We start from the raw sequence: 19,110 nt of genomic DNA, 5'->3' as shown, positions 1-19,110 counted from the left end.
AGGACTTTATGTGTAGAATAAGGTCATCAGAACAGCTCATCCGAAGATGTCCTTCTACCTACACCCTTCCATTGATAGCAATACAACATCAGCTATTTTAACTAATTAGGAAAACATTTTGAGCCAAGACAGTACTTGATGCAAGGGTCGGGGGGTGTCGTTGGCAAGGATAGTTAGGCACGTGTTGAATACAGAAAACAATTTTAGACTTGGTGGTAGAAAGAAAGAAAAACGATGAGAAGCTACCGTCTCTGCAAATACTAGTTTACCACCACGTGTCCTTCTAGCTTGGGAGCCGACAGAGATTATGTACCTGTTGGGATCCTAGCTCATGACCAGTGAGTGAGTCAAGCACTGGGACTGGAGCCCATCAAGAAACTGGCTTGTTAGCTCCCATGAGTTTCCTATGAGAACTTTTCAACCTTCCTTGTATATTATCAACGTAGTGCCCTTCCACATAAAAAAAAGTCCCGTCGAGGAATCCACAGGGAACTCGTTACAAACTCGTCCACTCCATTCTTCTTCCCGTCTGATTTTAAAGCACAAGCAATGCTCTTCTTTTAAATGGAAGATGCTAAAGATCATTCTTGGCAGGAACACCGAGGTAAACCAGGAGCCCAGGTCAGCTTAAGGTACAAAGGCGGGGTGTGGGTGGGGCCTGCCAGGTGGTACTGGAGTGGTACAGACCTTAGAGTTGTTCTCTCCAAACTGCCGTGCACGTAAGACTCACCTGGGAATCTTGTTAACACGCAGATGCTAATGCAGCGGGCCTGAAATGGGGCCTGGGATTATGCATTTCTAACAAGCTCCCAGGTGATGCTGGTCCTAGGACCAAATGTTGAGCAGCTTGGTTTTGAAAATACCCCAAGAGCCTAAATTAATTGTGCTGCAGTGGAGCTCAGAAAGAGAGGAGGTGGTGAAAACAATACGGAAGTTCCCCAAATGATCCCACGAATGTGCGATTCATCAGAAAAGACTCCTTGTTTAGACATATGTGAAGAAAACAGGCAGATACAGCTAATTTAAAAAAACAAAACCAAACCTAGCTTATTAACGTTTTACCGTCAGAGCCTACGGCTGTTATAACATAGATGCTGCAATGTGTTCATAATTCTATCTTCAAATTTGTGCTTGTTTCCCCCTAATGAGCTCCGCCACTTCCAGCTTAAATCCTAGAAATGCTAACTCAGAAGTGGGGAATGTTCTTTTCACATTAGATATTTATCTTGTAAATAAACCTGGCAGGGGCCACCTGGATTTTTTTTTTTAAGATTTTTTTTTTTATGTGGACCATTTTTAAAGTCTTTATTGAATTTGTTACAATACTGCTTCTGTCTTATGTTTTGGTTTTTTGGCTGGAAGCATGTAGGATCTTAGCTCCCCAATCAGGGATCGAACCAGTACCCCCTGCATTGGAAGGCGAAGGCTTAACCACTGGACTGACAGGGAAGTCCCCACCTGGAGTTTTTTTAAAGGGCCCAGGGCAGGCTGTTAGTAGTAAACCTCAGTTCTAGCATCAGCTGTGCCACTAACTAGCTGGTTAGACCACAGACCTCCTCTGAGCCTGAATTCCACATCTGTGAAACGAGAGCCTTAGAAAACATGACTCCATCAATCCAGGCCCCTGACCTCCTTTGATTCTTTAAGTCACCAATGGCAAATATTTAACAACTTGATTTGAGCGGATTACCTTGGATTTTTCAGAAGTCCCCCTTCCTTGCAGATTTGTTTCATGCTTGTCCTCCAAGAGGTGCAGAACCTCCCAGCCAGCCAGAGCCTTCTGCTCATTCCACGGTGTCGACCGCCCCCTGCAGGCGCTCCACGGGACTAACTCGCCCGGTGATCGGGGCACGTCTCCTGGGAAACAGACTCAGTCTTACCACCACATAGACACTGGGCACAGGAAAGGGTAGGACAGAGCATACGTGTCTTTTTCATTAGAGGAGCGACAAAGGCTAATTCATAAAGACCCAGAGGAGAGGAAGGGCCCTCAGGGGTTGGAAAGGGGAAGGGCAAGGGGCAAGTCTTAGCTGTCCCAAAAGCAGCATCTGAAAAGGGAGCTTTATTTATTGTCTAATCCCTTAGCTCCCTAGCTCATGTTTCATACACATTACTTATCAGAATCTTGGGATTTTCCACAGCAGAATATGTATAATCTATTATGTTGCTACCATAATAGAGTACATTTTGACCAGACAGCTTTTATCCCTTTTTATGTGTTAGTAAATGATTGTTCAGTGCTTCTCTATAGAAAAGTTAAACCATCCTCAGGGAGATGAATATTACCTTTGCATTCTCTCTCACTCAAAGCATAAGAAATTACCATAATTCACCGAGGCGCAAAGGTAATAAAAGTGGGTAGAAGTCGTCTTTTCAACATCTAAGCACGTTTCTGAAAAAGCTTTTGACTGCCCATAGTCCTAACGATGACTGTCTTTGTACCTAATTGACTTAGTAACAGTGCATGCGGTCATTTGAATACTATTTGAGCCTGGTGATAGCGGATTAATGGGCCGTGTCTCCATTTTGGTCACAATGCTTTAGAATATGTTTCTGCCTTGTATTGTAGGCAATTATACTTTCTTTTCAGAATCTGTGATGTTAATGATTCTTCACATTTCCTGAAAAAGCTTTTTTTTCCATTTTGTTCAGATGAGGGGGGACTTTCTCTCTAAATATGGGTTTTAGAACCGTTGCGTTTCTACAGCTTAAGCTGATGTAAAACATAGCCAATTAACGCGCATTCCTGTGTGTTTCGTGGCGCATCAAGACTGTGTTTTAAATGCCTTTTCCCATGGCCACCTCATCTTCTCATGCCTGAATTAAGGCATCGGGGTGGCTATAAGGAGCTGTAGTAGCCAGCGATGTGTTGGAAAGGCAGCGGGCGGAGGAGCAAAGTCCAGTCCCTAGAAACCACCTACATTTCCCGGAGAATCAGAGAACAAGGGGACAGCCCCACCACCCCCTGGCTCCTGCTTGCCTTCCTTTCCTGTGACAACAGTGCTGACCCATTGGGCAGGGAGACGGAATATTCAGGAAGCCTCACACACTGGTGTCTAACCAGGCCTTCAAGCCCACACCCATGAGTACATCCTTGACATTTATATACATTACAAATTGATCACCACAGGAAGTCTAGGAACCACCTCTCACCATACAAAGTTATTACAGTATTATTGACTGTATTCCCTATGCCGTACATTACATCCCCATGACTTACTTGTTTTATAACTGGAAGTTTGTACTCTTAGTCCCCTTCATTTTTGTCACCCAACCCCCCACCCCCCTCCCCTCTGGTGACCACCCATTTGTACTCTGCATCTATGCATCTGTCGCTGTTTTGTTTGTTAGATTCCACATATAAATGAAATCAGATGGTATGGGCCTTTCTCTGTCTGGCTTATTTCACTTAGCATAGTGTAGATCCATCCATTTTGTGGCAGATGGCAGGATTTCATTCCTTTTCACGGCTAAGTAATATTCCATTGTGTGTGTGTGTGTGTGTGTGTGTGTGTGTGTGTGTGTGTAACACATCTTCTTTATCCATTCCTCTGTTGATGGACACTTAGGTCGTATTGTAAATAATGCTGCAATAAACATAGGTGTGCAGATATCTTTTCAAATTAATGTTTTCATTTTCTCTGGATATATACCAAGAAGTGGACTTTCTGGGTCATGAACAGATGCTTAAAGCATCCATTACTCACTGCCACAGACACAGACCCTGCTTCACTGTGGCAGAAGTTTAAAAATTTGGAGATTAACTAGGTTCTGCTTATTCTCAGGCATGAACGCAGTTCCAACACCCAGTTTCGGACTAGGTGAGGAATCATGTTATTAGTTTTCTTCTACATTCTAACCCGTTTATCGTCTGAGGGTAAACTTATTTTTTAATTAAATTTTTGCTTTGGTATCATTGTAGATTCCCACGTAGTCATAAAAATAATGTAGAGAGATCCCAATGGCAACGTCTTGCAGAACTACAGTACGATATCGCAGGCAGGATGCTGACACAGTCAAGATACAAAACCTTTCATCACACAAATATCCCTCACGTTGCCTTTTTAGAGCCACATTCACTCCCCGTGCACCCAGACCCCTTTCTATACCCCTGGCAACTACCAACCTGTCCTCCATTTCTATGAACTTGTCATCTCAAGGTGGTTATGTAAGTGGAATCATACAGTATGTAACCTTTGGGGAATTACTTTTATCGCTCAGCATTACTCTCCGGGGATTCATCCAGGCTGTGCCGAGTAGACTCGCATGGTATGGATGTACCACAGTTCGTTTAGCCATTCAACTGTTGAAGGACATCTGTTCCCAATTTATTACGAATAGAGCTGCTGCGACATTCCTGTGGAGTTTCTTCAGCGAACGGAGGCTTCGTTTCTCTAAGATTAATTTCCAGAAGTACAATGGCTGGTCACGTAATAGTTGCCTGTTTCATTTTTTAAGAAGCTGTCATATAATTTTTTACAGTGGCTGCACCATTTTACATTCCCACCAGCAATCCATGAGTGATTCTGTTTCTCTAAATCCTCATCAAGATTTATGGTCATTACTTTTTCCGTTTAGCCATTCTGTTAGATGTGTAACGGTATCTCCTTGTGGATTTCATTTGAGTTTCCCCAGTGGCTAATGATGTTGAATATTTTTTCGTGTGCTTATTTGGGGAAACATCTCTTCCCATCTTTTGGCCATTTTCGAATTGGATTTTTTTGGGGGGGGTTGGGTTTTAAAGGTGCTTTGTTTATAGAAGCCACTAGTTCTTTGTCACATGCGTGACGTTCAGATATCTTCTCCAGTGTCTAGCTTGTTTTCTTCATCTTCTTAAAAGTCTTTCACAGAGGAAAAGCTTTTGATGAAGTCAAATTTATCAAGTTTCCCTTTTACGGATCATTCTTCGTGTCAAATCTAAGAACCTAGTTTAGAATCCCAAAGATTTTCTTTAATGTTTTTTCTGAAGTCCATGATCCATTTTTAGTTTATTCTTGTACAAGGTGTGAGACTTAAAGTTCATTTTGTGTGTGTATGGATGTTTGCTCCAATACCATTTATGAAAAAGCCATCTTTTCTCCATGAATTGCATTTGCACTTTTGTCAATAATCAGTTGAGCATATTCGTGTGGGTTTAGTTCTAGATTCTCCATCTGTTCCATTGATCTGTGTATCTATCCCCCGACGAACACCACACAGCTTTGATTACTATAACTAGATAGTAAGCCTTTAAATGGAGTAGAGTGAATCCTCCCACTTTATTTTCCAAATTATTTTCCAAATTATTTTAGCTATTCTAGTTACTTTGACTTTCCATGTAAATTTTAGAATAGTCTACTTCTATAAAAATATGTGATTTTGATAGGAAATGCATTAAACTTGCATATCAATTTGGGGAAAATTGACACTTTTAATATGTCGAGTATTCCAACTCATAAACATGGTATGCATCTCCATTTATCTAGCTCTTCTTTGATTTCTTTCATCAGTGTTGCAGTTTTCAGTATACAAGTCCTGCATGTGTTTTGTTTATAACATGTAATTAGATTACAACTAAGTTGTTTTTGTTTGTTTTTGTTTTTTGGGGTTTTTTTTTGTGGTACATGGGCCTCTCACCATTGTGACCTCTCCCGTTGCGGAGCACAGGCTCCGGACGCGCAGGCTCAGCGGCCATGGCTCACGGGCCCAGCCGCTCCGTGGCATGTGGGATCTTCCCGGACCGGGGCACGAACCTGCGTCCCCTGCATTGGCAGGCGGACTCTCAACCACTGCGCCACCAGGGAAGCCCAACTAAGTATTTTTTAAGTGATTTTTTTTTAAAGGAGGCAACACTCGTTTTGGGGTTTTTTTAAAAATTATTTATTTATTTATTTTTGGCTGCATTGGGTCTTCGTTGCTGCACATGGGCCTTTTCTCTAGTTGTGGCGAGCGGGGGCTACTCTTTGTTGCAGTGCACGGGCTCCTCATTGCAGTGGCTTCTCTTGTTGCAGAGCACGGACTCTAGGCAGGCGGGCTTCAGTAGTTGCAGCTCACGGGCTCAGTAGTTGTGGCTCGCACGCTGTAGAGCACAGGCTCAGTAGTTGTAGCACATGGGCTTAGTTGCTCCGCAGCGTGTGGGATCTTCCCGGACCAGGGCTCGAACCCGTGTCCCCTGCATTGGCAGGCGGATTCTTAACCACGGTGCCACCAGAGAGGTCCCTTTAAGTGATTATAAATGGTGTTGCATATCTAATTTCAGTGTCCATGTCTTCATGCTGGTATACAGAAATACAGTTGATTTTTGTATAATCTTATATCCTGTGACTTTGCTGAATTGCTAGTTCAGGAATTTTTTGCAGATTCCTTGGGATTTTCTGTGTTGGCAATCGTGTCACCTACAAATAGGGACAGTTTTATTTCTTCCTTCTCAATCTGTATGCTTTTTGTTTCCTTATTGCACTGGCTAGGACTTCTAGCACGATGTTGAATAAGAGTGGTGAGAATGGACGTCCTTGCCTTGTTAGCTGTAAGTTTTTTGTAGATAATCTTTAACAAATTGAGGAAGTTCCCTTCTATTTCTATTTTTCTGAGAGCTTTTATTAAGAATGAGTTGTTGAATGTTGTCAAATGCATTTTCTGCATCGATCGATAAGATCATGTAATTTTTCTTCTTTAGCCTATTAATATGGTACTACATTGATTGATTTTCAAATTTTGAACCAGCCTTGCATCTCTGCAAGTGGAATACCCCATCCAAGTAGAATAAACTATTACATATTGGGGAATTATCTTGTAACCTAATGTAAACATGACTCCTAGACATTCAGGGTTGCTGCTAGCCTATGTAGTACTTTTGCACAAATTAGAAAAAGGTGTCCCTTCCTCAAATAAAGAATATGGCCAACTACCTAAGCCCAACTTAGAGCCAAAACCAGGTAACTGCCACAAATAAGAAGAAAACACTTAAAGCCCTGAAAATTTAGTTTCCATCTAAAGGAACTCAGGTATAATTATAGAATCATTATTGGTAATATTTTAGGAACCATGGGAAAAGTGCCAAGAAAAAAGTAAATATTATCTCCGTTTTTCCAATGAGAGGATTCTAAAAATTGAAAATAGTTAATCTAACGTAAATCCTTGGGGAGATTTCAGAATGAATTTTTAAACAGATGGTTTGTGATGATTTAGAAAATAGGGAGTCAGCACAGATTTACTAAAAAGGAATATATAGGACTGCCTGTATTTTCCTCTCTAAAATGGTTGAGACATATCAGAGGAATGTAACTGCATTTAGGATAGCATTTAAAAAAGAGTAGATCCCAATAGACTTGCAGGCAAAAATTGAAATCAGAGAAGCATGGGCTGGGAAATAGAGGTATAGGATAAAGAGCCTAACAGCACAGACTGTATTGTTAATGGACTGAGCCAACTCAAAAGATCATGGATTTGCCCACTCCTGGTCAATCATTTTACAGGTGATTAGGTAAGAAAATACACGGCATTCTTAAGGGGAAGGCACAAGGTAGTTAAGACTACAGAAATTAGATAGATCGGGCTTCCAATTCTAAGTTTCCAAACTCATCAGCCTCAGTTTCCTCATCTATAAAACAGGAATAGTAATGCTTCATAACTGTTATAATGATTCATTATGTTGGTGTGCTAACTAAATAAGATATTATAGGTAAAGCGTAGAACCTTGTAGCAGTCACGGATTTGGGGTTTTGTTATGTTTGCTTCTTTGCTTCTGTTATCACATTTGCTGGGGACACAACTGGCAAGAATAGCTGATATATTGTGTATATTGTGTGGGGATGACAGGATTAGCCTTTGGTTTCAATTTCACAGGGACGAAAGGGTCAAAAATCGTAATGACTTAACACCTTTTGAGGTGAAGATCTAGAAGTTGCGCAAAGGGAGCTTACTAGAAGCTAACAGCGTGACTATATGCCAAACTATACAAGCTTTCTCAGACTGCACCCCAAGATGATTTTCTACAGAACAGACAGTAATAGCCATTCTGTATTCCACACTTGTCAGTCTATATATGAAAGGCTGAGTTCGGTTCTAGATGCTCTGTTGTCAAAGAGAAAGTAACAAATTGGACCAACCTTAGGGACGAGTCATCAAGTTAACGGAGATCCTACAGATCTTGACCTAAGAGAACCAGATAAAGGGGGCGTGTCACCAGGAGGCTTAGCTGGGGCACGACAGCTGTGTTCTAATCAGCTGAAGACTGTTAACACGGAAGACATGTCTTCTTTGAGATCTTTTGATATGCCCGTAGTGAGTGTAGACACAGAGCATTTGACAATGAGGAACAGAAGAAAACCAACATTAAAAGAATTATTTAAGACTCTGTCTTTAGTTGCTTTTTTGTCTTCCTAAAGTTAAGTCAGAATATGAAGCACTTTATGAAAAATCTATCAAAGTACTTTCACACAGGCTTTAACGGCTCCAATGTGTCAATGTCAACTTACATCTGCGTAAGTACATCTGTTCTGCCCTGACAATTTTTAAATTGAAAGAAACACTCTGCCTTCAGCTGAAAGCAGCATTTACACCCCTCCTAAGAATCATCACTGTGGGCTCTTTACTAACTAGTACACTTCAGTTGTCATCCCATCTTCCTTAGTGATGATATTATTTCTTTCCTTAACCAGTTCATAGACTGACTCCTGTCAACAGTCTTTCTGCAATCTCTAACTGCTTATAGAATCATGTTCCAGGATGTCTTAATCATGGCAATAGCATTTATTCTCAATAACACTGTACCAAGTTTTAATTATTTTACTGTTTTGCAATCACTAGAGCAGTAAAAGTATACTCAGATTTATAACTATACTTTCCACCAAATAGAAGTAGCATTTTTCTGTTTTCAGCCATAGCAATAATAGTTAGTTCCTGAAATACTACTATATTATTTTGTGTCCCAGAAACTTACTATAAATGATCAACAGAGTGTCTTTTTTTTTTTTTTTTTTTTTGCGGTACGCGGGCCTCTCACTGCTGTGGCCTCTCCCGTTGCGGAGCACAGGCTCCGAACGCGCAGGCTCAGCGGCCATGGCTCACGGGCCCAGCCGCTCCGCAGCACGTGGGAGCTTCCCGGACCGGAGCATGAACCCGTGTCCCCTGCATCGGCAGGCGGACTCTCAACCACGGCGCCACCAGGGAAGCCCTTCTACCCTCTTCTTGAACATCTATTAAAAGCACAGCACAGACTCTCTTGAAGTTCTGCATATTTGCCTCTGTCTGGAGACTGACGTTATCAAAGGCAGGAATCTTGTGTCCTCCATAGCATCTAGCACAAGCGTTACGAATAGTTGGCATTTGATTCGTATTGTTTTAAATCTAATGTTGCACAGTCTAGAGAATCTAGGGGAAAGAATGTTTGAATTCCAAGTGTCAGAAGAGTCTAAATGTGATAGATAAACATATTTGGCTCACTGGGAGAATTACATTTTATGTTGAAAATTTCCGTGGCTGATGAATTATTGTGAAAAGAGCTGCACCTTTATTTTGCACAAGACCCACTTTATAACTAAAATGAATGATCCCAGCTTATAGCAGATGGCTTTGCAGAGAGTTAGCCTGCGGCTTTTTGATAATCTTCCCAGTAGAAGAAGTCAACAATCCCAACCCTTATCGGGTTTTTTTCTACAGAGCGAAGCTAATGGAGCAAAGAGAAATCCCCAAGATTATGTCCTCATCTCCCTTTTACTGCACCCTGGACTTCTAAGAGATAGCAAGGTCCAGAACACTTGACAATGCCGTGTCTCCCAGAAATAAGGCTGACACTCGTCCCCCATATCAAACATTTATGGAAAAAGAACAACAAAGAATATAGCAAGGGACCTATAGGAGTTTGTTCCTTCAGTTTGTATCTTAAACTATAAAAGTTGCCCCTGTGTCTAAGCTGTGCTCTTCGGCTAGGGCTAAACAGATGGTAAAATGGATTGCATTATGAATTTACAATTCTAAGAAATAGAAGGGGGCTTCCGTGGTGGCGCAGTGGTTGAGAGTCCGCCTGCCGATGCAGGGGACACGGGTTCGTGCCCCAGTCCGGGAAGATTCCACATGCCGCAGAAAGGCTAGGCCCGTGAGCCATGGCCGCTGAGCCTGCGCGTCCGGAGCCTGTGCTCTGCAACGGGAGAGGCCACAACAGTGAGAGGCCCGCGTACCGGAAAAAAAAAAAAAAAAAAAAGAAATAGAAGGAAAATGAAACGTTTAGGGAACAACATGGTGTTGTAAAAGAAGTTTGAAAAAAGGACTCTATGTGGCTAGCAATGAATCAGTCTGTTTTTCTGGGAATGTCTTAACTTCTGTTTTGAACGATGGTTTTTCTGTATATAGATTTCTTTGTTGACAATCTTTATCTTTCAGCACTTTGAATATTTCATCTCAATGCCTTCTAGCGTCCATAGTTTATGATGAGAAGTCAGCTTTTAATCTTATTGATCATTCCTTGTAAGTGGTGAGTCATTTCTTTCTGCTTTCAAGATTTTCTCATTGTCTTTGCCTTCTGATGCTATGACAAGAATATGGTTAGGTGTGGATCTCATTGAGTTTATAGTATTTTAAGTGTTTTAAGCTTCTTAGGTATGTAGATTAGTGTTTTCATCAAATTTGGGAAGTCTTTGACCACTAATTCTTCAAATATATTTTCTACCTCTTCTTCTGGAACTCCAAATACATGTATGTTGATGTGTTTGATGGTGTCCCACAAGTCTTTGAAACTGTTTGTTTTTCTTTATTCTTTTCCTGTTTCTCAGGCTGCATAATCTCTCTTCAGGTTTGATTCTTCTTCGAGGGGCTTGCTGTAAGCCCCTTGAGTAAATTTTTCATTTTAGTTATTATTATGTAATTATTACTAGGAATGAGTATTTATTTCATTTTAGAAAATAATTATTTTCAACTCCAAAATTTATTGATTCTTTTTTTTGTTATATCTCTCTCTTTATTGATAGTCTCAATCTGGTGATACATAGGTGTCATGCTTTCCTGTAAATCTTTACCCATAGTGCCTTTAGTTCTTTGAAAATATTCATAACTGATTTAAGGTCTTTGTCTATTAAGTCCAACATCTGGCTCCCTTCAAGGACATTTTTTATTAGCTGCTTTTTCTCTGTATTTGATCCATAATTTCTCATTTGTTTGCAGGTCGCATTATTTTTTGTGGAAAATCGTACATTTTAGGTATTATAGCAACTCTTGAACCAGATATTCCCCAATTCCTTTTTATTTAAATCTTTATATTGAAAAATAAAACACGTATACAAAAATCACACAAAATACATGACTTAATGAATTATCATAAGGCAAATACCCTTGAAACTACCATCCGGATCAAGTGTCTCCCTCTCCTCAAAAGTACCCACTCTCCGGACTTTTATGGTAATCATTACCTTGTCTTTGTTTATGGTTTTATAATCCAAAGTATCCTTCCCTTAATACTATACTTCATGTTTCCCACTTCCTGAATTTGATATATATTTTGAGTTTCTTAAACTCCAAATGTCCCCCTCCATCCTTTCTCTCCCTCCCACCCCAGTTTATTTTATTCATTTTGTTTGTCTGTTCTACCTTGCTACTGCTTATTCTTTAGCAACTTGCCTGGACTAGCTCTTTAGATTATGCATTCCCTACAACATGTATCTACTGACTTCTCTGCTTCCTCTTTTTAAATTCTTGCTTTTATTTTTAAACCTGGCTTCCTTGGGTTCACCCTGGGATCATCATTGTTTAGTGATTAGCCAGTGATTGGTCAGAATATTTTCTAAATACTTTAAACCAATAAGTCTTCCACCTTTTGCCAATGGCATCTGTCTATGAAGGCACACTTTCAAATTTCAGGAAGTCTACAAATCAGCCTTAGCTTTCAATTCCTGCTTATGCAGGGTTTCAAGGTCAGCCACAGGTGAGTGACCGAAGTCCTTTCTTTTCTTAGGTCTTTTCTGGGCATGTGCACAGCCTTGTGCATATATGAAGCCTTCTAGGTTCTTAAGCAGCACATCAAAACTTTTAAATATCCTCTATAGCCATCAAATTTTCCAGGTCTTTCTTTTAAATTTTGGGCCAGGCTCTTGTTTTGCTCCAACTGAAATTATAACCTCAGGTAGCTATGATGTTAGCAATTTCAGCCAATTACTACTGTTTTTGGTAACAACCTGGGATAGGGGTTTTTCCACAGAATTGAGCTCCCCGTCAGATCAAATAGTATCAACACTCTGGGGATGGGGCTTTTCCAGGGAGGTGAGAGACCAGTCAAAACATCACCATGCACTGAAGATGATGCTTTCAACCGACCTCCATGAGGTGCATCCCCTGTGTTGGTTTTGAGGCTTCTGTGGTGTGTGGCTGCTATGCCAAGGAGCTGAGGAGCATGGGAATGGGGGTGACTACATTCAGTACTTTTTCTTGCATAAATAATTTTCAGTTTGTTCTCTGAGTTCAATTTCCAGAGTTCTGTAATGGTTGATGTTGCCAGTAGTTCTGCAATTGCTTTTGTGTAGACTAGGACTCACTGAGGTCCTTCCTCTGTCATTCCAGAAGTCCCACTTCATATGTGAAGTTTCTTGCTCTGTTATCTTGAATAATATTTTCCTATAAACCTTTACGGTCATGAGAATTGAAAACACCTATGCCAACACAAAAATTTGAACATGATTGTTCATACCGGCATAATTCATAAAAGCCAAAAAGTGGAAACAAACCAAGTGTCTGTCAGCTGATGAATGGACAAATTAAGGTATAAATCCATGCCATGAAATACTATTCAGCCATAAAAAGGAATGAAGTACTGATACATGCTACAACAGGGATGAACCTTGAAAACATCATGATAAGTGAAAGAAGCCAGTGGGAAAAAGCCACAGATTATATGATTCCATATGTATCAAATGTCCGGAACAAAGACAGAGACAAGAGGTAGATTAGTGGTTTCCAAGGGTTAGTAGTAAGGAGGAATAGAGAGAGACTGGTAATGGGTACAGGAATGTTGACAGGGAGGGGGAATGAAAACCTTCTAAAATTAGTGGTTACGGTTGCACAACTCTGTGAATATACTAAAGACCACTGAACTGTACCTGTTAAAAGGGTGAATTTTATGGTGTATGGATTTTATCGCAATAAAGCTTTTTAAAATCCTTTATAGGGTCTTTAGCTATAAGTAAGAGAATTTTGAAATTTTGGAAACTATTTCAGGTCTAGAGTAGTGATCAACTGAGTTCCCCTCTCATTCATTTATGTATTCATTCGTCGATTTCATGGGGTGATTCATGGGCAGTGCCTAGCATAAAGGAAGCACTCAGGTAGGTGTTAGTCATCATTAGTCACTTTAAAAATGTAAGGGCTAGTGTACCACTGCGTAACAAAAATGAATGAAATACTGACTCCACCTTCTAAGAACTCAAAAATCTAAGGAGTACACAGACATGTAAACAAAAAACTACAACAATGGCAAAAGTGGGTGGCACAGAAATATAAAAGACACTACAGGAGTACAGATGGAGAAATAGTTTATTTAGTCAGGGAGAACAAAGGAGGCTTTCTAAAGAGAACTGACTAGAATCCCATTAGACTCAGTGATCTGGAATCATGATTCCAGATTCTCCCGGCAACAGGTGCTCTAACACCTAGTGACCTGATAAATGAGTTGAAGTAAGAGTTCTGTGGGTAGAAAGTGGAGGAAGAAGTGTATTCCAAGCAAAAAACAAAAACAAAAAAACAACATGTGCAGAGATAAAGAAGCATGAGAGTGTATGCATGGTACATGTGAGGAAGTAGCAAAAGGTGATACTAGAAAAGTAAGTACAGAGTTTAGACTTTCTCCCACCGATGAAGAGGATTCACAGAGGACTTTTAAGCAAGAGAGTGTCCTAATCACTAGCAAGAGAAGAGAGGTGCACTGGAGGGGACAAGACCGGCCATAGGGAGCCTGGTTTGGGAGGATCAAGATGAAGGCTGAACTAAGGAAGTAATGAAGCAAGAAGGGTGAGGAAGACGTGGAGGAAAGGAATTGTAAGTGTAACCAGGAATCAGAAGTGAGAAAATCTGATCATCAACTGGATTTGGACAATTAAGAGGGAAACAGGATAAACACCTGGATATTTGGTTTGGTTGACAGGATAGATTTCAATGCCATTCATCTCAATGTGGAATAAGTAAAAAGGAGCAAATTGGAAAAGGTAACATGTTCATTTGGGGGTTGTGATGAGTATTTGATACCTGTGGAACACCTGGGTAGAAATGCACAGTTAATTGGAAGTTTAGTTTTGAAGTTTAAGAGCTATGGGCTACAAATAGATCTGTGTGTTGTCAGGATAAAGTTAGTAGTAGAAGCCACTGAGCAGATGAGGTTGTCCAAGGAGAGCATGTAGAAAAAATGAGAATATAAAGAACTGTAAATTCTTAGGGAATAAGAATATTTGAGGGCAAGGGAGAGGAATAGGAACCCCCATGTGAGTGCAGGCAAGATTGCCCAAGATATAAGAGATGGGAAGAGAATACAGAAGTCAGGGAAAGACCAAGGTTCCGTCTCAATTACCTTGAACATGACATAACTCCTTGAAACCATGGTTTCCTTATCTGTAGGTTGGTATTAATAATAACTAAGTGGTTTGTAAATGGTAATAAATGTCAGCTATTATTATAAAGTAGAAATAACTCAAGAGTTCAGAGCTGCCAAAGTGAGCAACCTGAATGCCACTTATACTTTCAGAAGGACTATAAAGGCATCACACATGAAGTTGCTGAGAAGAACGCTGGGCTCGGCTTTACCAAAGCAGGTTGACCAAAAGAACACCCTGCATTAGATTCCCCAAAACTAGTAACTGAGCAGTGTCGCCCACTAAGTACCATTTTCCACACTGAGGCCCAAGGAATCAAAGCCTCTCAGTTGAAGCCGTGAATGCTTGTGAGAGCGAATTGATAACAGAGTCATGACCAAGGACAAAATACTCTCATCTTCAAAACAGAGCAATTGGATTAACCCCAGAGTCAATAAAATGTTTCCTCTGAGTCCTATCGAATAACCTGACATTTCAATGCTTTTATAAGTCGGAATCAAGGCAAAGTGGGAAAAGAAAAAAACCCAGAAATTAGGATACAGATCAATCAGTAAGATGGTCCATCACCTCCAGAAATTCTCCCGTTAGACTCACAGAGTCATGAAGCATTTCCTTCTCTGGAGGAAAAAAAATTCAAACCATCTGAAGTTATATTTTTTCAGCTTTATTATCCATTCTTACAAACTTGTATATATTTATATATATTATAACGTGTATATATTATAACTGACAAAATGGTATATACTTAAAGTGTACAATGGATAGTTTCACTGCATGTTTTTTGAAATGATTACCACAATCAGGTTAATTATTACCTCCATCACCTCACCTTTTGTTTGTGTGGTGAGAATGCTTAAGTTCTACTCTCCTAGCAAATTTCAAGTACATGACACAGTATTATTCACTCTAGTTACCATGCTGTACATTAGTTCCCCAGAGCTTATTCATCTTGTGGAATTATAATTTTAGTGACATATTACAGGGTTAATCATTTTCTCTTTGGGGACATTGATTTAAAATGTTGTGTTCCGGACAGAGAAAACAGACTTGTGGTCCCCAAGGGAGAGGGTTGGTAGAGGAGAGATAGATTGGAAGTTCGGGATTAGCAGAGGCAAACTATTATATAGAGAATGGATAAACAACAAGGTCCTACTGTATAGTACAGGGAACTATATTTAACATCCTGTGATTAAACCATAATCACACAAATTTATATATATATATATATAGAGAGAGAGAGAGAGAGAGAGAGAGAGAGGGAGAGAGAGAACGGAATCACTTTGCTGTACAGCAGAAACTAACACAACATTGTAAATCAACTATACTTCATATAGGTTATTATCACTGTTCTTTTCCATTGTGGTAAATCAACTATACTCCAATAAAATTAAAATATTTTAAAACATTAAAAACCTATACTTTAATAAAATAAAAATTTTGTTTAAATGTTGTGTTCCAAGTATTATTACATTTTCTCTTTTTGCAGTGGCGCTCTTACTGATACACTAGCCAAGTGTGTTTGTCTAGCTGCTCCACAGCCACCTAAGGGCGTCGTCCCACCTTTGGGTGCAGTTAAAGGATATGATAATGAATGGGGCTCAACCAGGCCAAAATCTCAGTTCAGTTGGGATAAGCCATGAGAGGTTCACTTAGCATAAGCAATCTGGGGAGACAGTGAAAAATGATGGATGTCATTTGAATAGGCTAACATTGATAAATAATTAATCTTACACGAGAGTTAATATTTCTGGATAGGCACACTCCTTTCCTTCCTAGCACATCAACTTCCTCTTGAGGTGAAAATAATCACTGCATTCTTTTTTGGAATTTCTCTCATGACTGTTTCAGCGTCAGGAGCACATGTACATACTGTACCCTTTATGTTGACAGCTGTGGGCTCTGCTCTCTAAGTGGACGAGATAAAAGAGTTCATTTCCTTATATTCAGTGTATCATTAAAGAATGCATTGTTTTATCAGGAATGACTCACCAAGTAGAACTATTCAGTCTCTTCTGAATGATTTTTCAGTTTGGAATTTGGGAATTATGCCTTATTTCATAACAAGCGGCCAGGGTAAATGATTATTTCAATGATGCTTCATTTCTCCATCTCAGCCAGCAGACAGACACTCATTTCTCAAAACATTGGGTTTTCACTTCTTTTGAATGGAGATCATTTACAAAACAGCCACCCCCAATGCTGCCCTGATAATCGCTTGGAAGAGCAGCATTTTTTATGTTGGCAATATCATTGCTCTGGGTCAGGTTACAAAATAGCCAAAGAAACACATTTGTCACCTCTCAAGTTCTATGTGAAAGTGAACTTTAGGTTATAAATGCTTCTAGCGAAGTCTCTCTTTTCCTAGAAGAAATCTCAAAGGGAAAATTTATTCTTCAGTTTATTTGTTTTTTGGCTGGGATTTTTGGCATGGGCGTTTATAAAGTGGTCCATGGGGAATCTCAATAATGGCACAGGATCCAAAGGGAACACTGCTAGAACAATCAGTTTCTCTTTTGTGGTAGTAAAATACATAAGAGGTTTCCTTTTGATGTTACATTCTAGATCTGTTCTAATCTGTCCCCTCCTTCAATGTAGTTGCAAAAAGTGGCTGTTAATCAAATTCTCAGTTTTTAGTATAAAATTTATAGATTAATTTAGGGAAAGTTTAATTTTTTTTTTACAATATTGAGTTTTCCCTCCAGGAAATTTGTTTTCCTCTTTTATTAGGACTTGTTTATTGCCCTCCATTTTTTTTTTTTTTTTTTTTTTTGGCTGCGTTGGGTCTTCATTGCTGCGCTCAGGCTTCCTCCAGCTGCGGTGAGCGGGGGCTACTCTTCTTTGCGGTGCACTGGCTTCTCATTGCGGTGGCTTCTCTTGTTGCAGAGCACGGGCTCTAGGCTCGCAGGCTCAGTAGTTGTGGTGTACGGGGCTTAGTTCTCCGCTATATGTGGATCTTCCTGGACCAGGGCTCGAACCCATGTCCCCTGCATTGGCAGGTGGATTCTTTTCTTTCTTTCTTTCTTTTTCTTTTTTAACATCTTTATTGGAGTATAATTGCTTTACAATAGTTAGTTTCTGCTGTATAACAAAGTGAATCAGCTATACATATATATATATATATATATCCCCATATCCCCTCCCTCTTGCATCTCCCTCCCACCCTCCCTATCCCACCCCTCTAGGTGGTGACAAAGCACCGAGCTGATCTCCCTGTGCTATGCAGCTGCTTCCCACTAGCTATCTATTTTACGTTTGGTATTATATATATGTCCATGCCACTCTCTCACTTCGTCCCAGCTTACCCTTCCCCCTCCCCATGTCCTTAAGTCCATTCTCTACGTCTGGCAGGCAGATTCTTGACCACTGCTCCACCAGGGAAACCCTGCCCTCCATAAAGCTTTATCACTTTTTTCAAAAATTTCTGGTACATTTCTTTTTTGTAATTTCTACTTATTTTATAATGTTTTGCCATTTTGAATGAGATTTTTTTAATTAAAATTTCTACTTGGTGGTGGAAGTATATAGAAAAAGTATTAATTTCTCAATTTTTACCCTGTATGTAACTATTTGGGGATCACTCTTATTAGTTCTCATACTTCTTCAGTTGATTTTCTTTTACCTTCCAGCTAATTAACTGTATAATCTGTAAATACTCAAAGTTCACCTTTTCTTCACAATATTTATATTCGTACTTCTTTTTTTATTTTTTCTAATTTCATTAGCTAGGATCTCCAGAATAATGATAAATAACAGCAGCTATATTGGGCCTACATCTATCTCCTTATCAACTTTAATTTTTAATTGCAAGCAATGTTACAGCAAAAAAATTTTTAATTTAATAATGAAAGAAAAATCGCCCTGAATGCCACGTGAAAACAAACTTTAAAAATTAGTAATAGGGCTTCCCTGGTGGCGCAGTGGTTGAGAGTCCGCCTGCTGATGCAGGGGACACAGGTTCGTGCCCCAGTCCGGGAAGATCCCACATGCCGCGGCGCGGCTGGGCCCGTGAGCCATGGCCGCTGAGCCTGTGCGTCCGGAGCCTGTGCTCCACAACGGGAGAGGCCACAACAGTGAGAGGCCCGCGTACAGCAAAAAAAAAAAAAAAAATTAGTAATAAACACAGACATAGAAAACAAACTTGTGGTTACCAAAGGGGAAAGGGGGGAGGGGGATAAATGAGGAGTTTGGGATTAAAACATACAAACTACTATACATAAAGTAGATAAACCACAAGGACCTATTGTATAGCACAGGGAACTGTAATCAATATCTTGTAATAACATATAATAGAAAATAATATGAAAAAGAATAGATATATATGTATAACTGAATCACTTTGCTGTACACCTGAACCTAACATAACATTGTAAATCAACTATATTTCAGTAAAAATTTTTTTTAATTACTAAAAAAATAATTGTTTGTACGTGTATAGAAAGGGTAAGGAAGGACATACACTGAGCTGCTCTGGGTAGTTCTTTCAGGGGAGTGGAATTCTGGAGCAGGAATAAGGAGAGTGGAGACCCACTTTCTGCTTTGAGCACTATGGATAGCTTGGCTTTTTGCA

The 19,110-nt window shown here is 39.9% G+C and overlaps 1 protein-coding gene across 20 annotated transcripts in view; it reads left to right on the top strand.

The window, feature by feature from the left end:
• The window catches only part of DLGAP1 (DLG associated protein 1), an 833,306-nt gene that overhangs the window by 635,565 nt on the left and 178,631 nt on the right, over nt 1-19,110 (top strand). The gene's annotated exons all lie outside the window — the stretch shown is intronic.

This window comes from Orcinus orca, chromosome 15 (assembly GCF_937001465.1).
Source record: "Orcinus orca chromosome 15, mOrcOrc1.1, whole genome shotgun sequence".
NCBI classification, from domain to species: domain Eukaryota; kingdom Metazoa; phylum Chordata; class Mammalia; order Artiodactyla; family Delphinidae; genus Orcinus; species Orcinus orca.
Note: the sequence above shows the minus strand (reverse complement) of the source record. Positions and strands in the feature narration are given on the sequence as shown.